Raw genomic sequence first — 6,530 nt, forward strand, 5'->3', positions numbered from 1 at the left:
AACGTGTTTTGTTTTATAAATCATTGGAAATTTATTTGACATATATATTAATTTAAGGAGCAATGATTGGCAATTTTTTTTTTCCAGTGTTTCTTTTTTTCTTTTATGATTCATGTTAATACTAAAATTTATATTCCTTGATTAAAAAAAATCAACAGCTTGATAAGAGAATTATTCTGTTCTAAAATTTTCTTTCAAACACTGATAAGTAGTGGAAATATGGCTTTATCGTGTATTGTCAAAACTAACAAAAGCTTTTGATAGGGTTGAATGGGAATGGATAGATTTTGTATTGGAGAAATTTGAATTTGGCGGGAAATTTAGAGCATGGATAAACATGCTATTATATAATGCTACTACGTGTATCAAAACTAATGGGTTTGTATCAAGATACTTTTCTATTACTCGCTCCGCTAGGCAAGGGTGTCCAATAGCGCCTCTGTTGTATATCATACAAGCTGAACCCATGGCATGTGCAATAAGGGGTGACATTAAAATAGAAGGATTAAAATTACCAGGAGGGGGAGCGAACTTTATAGAAACCAAATTATGTATGTTTGCAGATGACACCCAGGTATTTAATAAAAATGAAAAATCTGTAGAAAATACTTTTAAAGTTTTGTCCTTATACGAAAAAGCTTCGGGTTCTAAAATAAACTATGACAAAACAAAAGGCTTACTATTAGGGGCTTCTAAAAGAAAACGATTTAAATTTGATAAAATCAAATGGATCACAGGCAATGTTAAAACTTTAGGGGTGTGCCATGGTTATGAAATAGATGACAATGATATTTGGAGAAAAATAATAGAAAAGGTTAAAAACTGTGTACATGTATGGAAAAGTAGGAAGCTTACATTTAAAGGTAAAACACTTATAGTAAAATATATGATACTTTCTCTTTGTTCTTACGAGATCGAAATACGAGGAATTCCGGATAAATATACTAAAGAGCTAAATAATATAATTTGGAACTTTATATGGGACGGTAAAGTGAACCAGGTAGATAGAAATGTCTGTTGTTTGGACGAAATAAAAGGGGGGATGGGAATGGTAAGTATAGATACGTTTATAAAAAGCAAACAAACAAAACTAGTATATCGTTTAGTTCATGAGCCATTGGAAAGCTGGAATGCGATCGGTAAGTATTGGCTTCGGAAATTTGACGAAAAATATAATGACACTTTTTTTGTATGTAAATGTTCAAGTTTAAACGGTTTAGATATGAACCAACTACCACAAATTTATCAGAAAATTATAAATACGTGGTCAGGATTTATTCAAAATGTTGAAATACCTCCCTATAAAAGTGCTATTTTGAATACGAGGTTATTTGGAAACTCTTCTATTCGTTTCAAAAATAAATCATTGTTCTACTCTTCTTTTTTAAACAGCGGTTTCACAACTATCCAGGACATTTGGAATTTAGAAACTACAGATTTCATCAGCTGCAATGAAATTTATAAGAAGTTGATTGATCGAAGAAATTGTATTTCCGAATTTTCAAAAATTAAACAGGCAATTCCTAAAGATTTCGTGCAAATTTTGAAATCTTGCGGAAACCAGAATTTGCATCATGAAAGTAAATTAAAGATTTCAAATGACCTTGAGATCATTAATTTAAACAACAAAAAAATCAAACCATCAAAGTTAAAACTCAATTATATTCGTACGGTTTTAAATAAAGATGTATCTCCAAAATGTCAAATTAAGTGGGAGGAAATATATGGAACAAATTTACCTTGGGAAAATATGTGGTCGGGACTAAACTTTTTGAAAATTGAAAATAAAGTAAAAGAATTCCAATGGAAATCCTTGCACAATATTTTATATACTGAAGAAAGATTAAAAAAAATGAAGATATCAAATGGAAAATGCCACATTTGTCAAAATGACAATAATATAGAAACCCTGCAACACTTATTTTTCAGTTGTAGTACATCACAGTTAATTTTAAAAAACCTCCAAGAAATACTTATTAAGTCAAAAATAGGAATAAGTAATCCTTTTGGTGAAAAGGAGGTTCTATTGGGTATAAACACGAAACAACTAAAATATGATAATTTATTAAACATAATAATCATATATTTTAAATGGACACTATGGAAAATTAGGAATTCAATAAAATTTAATAAAACGCCTAAAACACCACAAGATATTTATAAAATCTGGAAACAAAACTTGAAATATAATCTAAAATTTGTTCTTCTTTTGAAAGGCGTTGATATCATTGATAAGACAAAATTGGAGTCTGTAATAATGAGAATTTAGACATTTTTTATACAGCTTGAGTCAAAGTACATTTTTTATGGTTTATAGTATTAGAATAATAATTGTATCAAAAACAAATGATAAAAAAAAGTATTAGCCTATCATGGTTATTGTAGTAAATGCACATCTTTTATGTGGGTATCTTATAATTATTTACTTACTATTTTGAAATTAAAGTGTAGAACTGTTAGATGCTTCTTACATTATATGGATATTATATTTTTTACACTAAATGTATTCCAAGGTTAAAAGTGGATATTTTTTTTTATTGCCTTCTATTTCCCCTGGATAGATGGTTTCATTTTGTAAACAGGGACCCTTAGCCTGATCCTGGACGACTAAGTTAATTGTACACAGGAAATATTTAGAAATAAAACGTTTGTATGTCTTAAAAAAAAAAAAAAAAAAAACTAACAGATGTACACGTCTAGGCACAACAGTAGGTTATCTCCCGTTTGAAAGAGTTGTCTTTTATAAATTTAGAAGAATAGAGACTATTTAGCATATATCATAAGTTGTCTTAAAATAAAAGATGATATTTATTATGTTTAATATTGTTTATTTTAGTTATGTTTAATCAAATTAAATTATATAACCAAACTTTATCACTGTTTTATTTCGTGAATTGTAATGAACTTCGAACAAAGTATTCAACTGATACAAAATGTACATGTGGAATTCTAACGTCTATACTAGCAGAATTTTTGGTAGAACATATGAACTGTAGAATGATGCAAGTTTTGGTAAAACATTAGACCAAAATTGTTCATCAAATGGTATTCGCTCATGATGTACACCTTTAAAAGTAAATAATACAAAATCACACCATTTTCTTTTAGTAACTGCAAGCTGACATTGAATTTGACAGTAATACGGAGATGTGTCATTTCTCTTCATAAGTGGAGTATCATTTTCTATGTGAAAGTTTGTTTTGTCTAAACAAGCAGCATTGATTGGAGTTTCTTCTGAAAATTTAAACGGACATTTTATTTCCAAACAACCTTGTCCACAGCATTTACACTCTAGTAAACCATCAGGAGAGCAACCTAAGTAAGGACTGTTGTTGTCAATTACAAACCCAGATAATTTACATTCTAAACTAAACAAGTTTTTTTTGTCATGAAGATAAGACTCTCTAGCAACATGTTCAAATTTTTTTCCATGTCTTAAAGCAGGCAAGTCTGAATTAACACTGTTTGCAAGACCTAAAATGAGTTTGACTAGATGGCCAGGGTTTCTTCCTGTAAAATGAAGACAACTATATAAAATGGAAGCTGTTATTCTGCCATGTCTCTGATAAAACCACAAATCACTATCACTCTGACTGATGGTCTTTTCGAATATATCAGTGAAATAATTATCAGGGATATTTCTATGTATGTGCTCAATAAAAGATTCAAGTGAATCATCTGACGAATCATCATTATTAAATTGTGTTGCTAGATCTAGTATGTTGACAGACAGGCACTCAAAATCATACTCCGAACCAGAGCTATCTGACAGAACAAATGCTGCACATGCTGGTAAGTTTTCTGATTTTATTAACCGAAGCATTTCTTTTTCTATAGCATGTGGTGACATGTTATGACAAGATGGCCCATAATGGTCACTTGTTGGTTTGATTGGTGGTTGTCCTGTAAGCTCACTCCTCAGGTCTAAAGAGGTTATTTTTACTGGAGCTGATGTTCTGACTGGGTTAACCCATTTAGCAGCCTTGTCAGTAACACAAATAACCGATCTATCGGACAAATCCTGACAAAATCTTTGCAACCCGAACAGGAGTGCTGCCACGTGCTTACATGTTCCATCACCACTGTAAAATAATTATATACACTGAAGTATTCATTTTTTAGAAGTGCTCGAGGGAAATTTAAACATTAAAAAAAAACAATGTTTCCCTAAATTTAAAAAATAAAAACAAAAAGTTGCTTGAAAAAAAAATCTTTTGTACTGAAAAATAAACATTGACTATCCACGCTTGTTTGCATCTCTTTTTTGAAGGTGATAATTCTGAGGGAAAAAACTGGAAATTAATTTTATGTGCCCTTTAATTTTACAGTTAATTTGGAGTGAACTGATAATGTGGCATTCCATGTAGGTTAAAATCAAAAACAGATGACATAATAAAAATACACATTTTTTGGCATTTCTTGATGGGATTATTCATCTTTTTTAATCTTTATTTTATTTTTCTCGCTCATTATTTCATTTTTATTTGAAAAAGATAAATGGCTAATCAGAATTATACAATTACATGTACTTGATAACCGTATTCTTGATATTATTATTTTTTTCTGTTATCAGCATACTTTTTAACCAATCTATTCATTATGTTCTTGTGTTATTCTTTATATTTTAACACCCCATTATTCTCTATTCTGTAATCCCTATCGGCACCCACATCCTCGGACTCGGATTATTCAGGTAAGAACTTACGCCACACATGTACATTCTGCTGAATGTATTGACCCATCAAATAGGACCACTATCCAAACTTCGTACGGGTCAGCAGACTGTCTCTCTTCTGGCACACATGCTGCTTTTACATAATGTATATCGCTGTGAAATTTTGACTGCCTAACATCACGGATATGTCCATTAGAATGAAGACGGTAACTGTTGTCATTTTTATAGCCTTTCAAACGTTCATTTGTCCAGTTACAAATGGTTTTTTAAATAATGATTAACATCAAACGCTTCAATTATTGGAATTGTATTTAAATCATCAGACCAATCAATAACAGTCTTGGGATGCGGCAACTCAACACCATCTACAGTTCGCCGTATTTTATTTGCGAATATGTAATTATCGGGTTCAAAGGCGGGAATCTTTTGTAATTCCGCTTCTTCAGCTAGTTCAACTAATTTACTCTTTTTATAACCCGTTGTTTTAACACCTCTGTTTTTCAAGAACTGTTTGATTTCCGGGACGTTTTTATTCTTAAAATCAGAGTCCATTGTCGTCAATGTAAACAAATAGTTGCCCCGACGTCACACGACTTACGTACCTTCATGTACAAAAGAGTTCTTGACGTTCGATAATCTGAATCTTACGTATTGACCAATGTGCAAATAATTTGAATAAGTCTTCTGCATAAACGATTTGTTATCTTTAAATGAACAGTTTACACCGTCGCCGTTATCTGATACCCATTACTATGTCATTTTATGACGCTAAATGCAGGCGAGACAATAAATCATGTTCTCTCACATATCAAGCAGAAAACATAAAAACTGGTATAGCGTCAAGACGTAATTAGAAGTCATTCGTGTAATGCTAAGTAAAAAATATCGACAATCTAAGACAAAAGTGACCATATCAATTTATTTCTACTTATAAGTTACTAAAACGAATGACTGTGTAATTTATATTTATATTGTACAGCAACATGGGTACCGCATGTGGAACAGGATCTTTTTTCTATGTTGTGTACTCTTATTTGTATGTTTGTCTCTTTTTAATTTTTTACCCTTGTCGTTGTTAGTTTATTTTCTATCAATAAGTTTGAATGTCCCTCTGGTATCCTTTGCCCTCTTCTATTGATAAAATGAAGAACTAATTTTGAAACATGGATCTAAACATTCAATTACATTCTAACTATATGGTATACGCGACCACGTTTAAAAGCTTCCATGTTGTTGAGTGCTGGGGAATGGGGTGATAGCAGCATCTGAGACACCAAGAACTCTACCGTTTTTAAATAAAAAAAATACATCTTTATAAGATTATTACTGTCACGCTTTTTCACGGGGAGATAAATTGATTTTTTAAGGAATATATGATGCATTTACGACTGTGGTTTTAATCGGATCTTTGAAAAATTAAAATCTTATCAGTTTTGGATTTTTTTCAGCATCCTAAGAAAGTAGTATGATTATTTTATGTCAATTTCTTCACCTCATATTATCAAAAATGTGATCTTTTCAAGCGGTTCGTCCTACTAAGAGGTTATGTGTATTTCGCAACCCAATGTATTTACTTTATTTAAAACTTCTCCAAAAGAATAAACTATAATAAGCAAATATACCAATACCAAATTGTAGTCACATGTGTATGTCTTATCGCTCCACTTATTAACCAGGATGTAAGTATGAATATAGAATTACAAAATTAAACCGAAGGAAAGTCAAAAATTTTATAAGGTTACAGGGTTTTCTTATGCAATGTTTTGCAAAGATAATGATTAATTTGTATCTAATGTCATTGTCGATAAAAAAAAAAAAAAAAAAAGCTAAAAGATTTTAAAAATTTCAATGCACA

The sequence above is a fragment of the Mytilus trossulus genome, chromosome 2 (genome assembly GCF_036588685.1).
Source record: "Mytilus trossulus isolate FHL-02 chromosome 2, PNRI_Mtr1.1.1.hap1, whole genome shotgun sequence".
NCBI lineage: Eukaryota > Metazoa > Mollusca > Bivalvia > Mytilida > Mytilidae > Mytilus > Mytilus trossulus.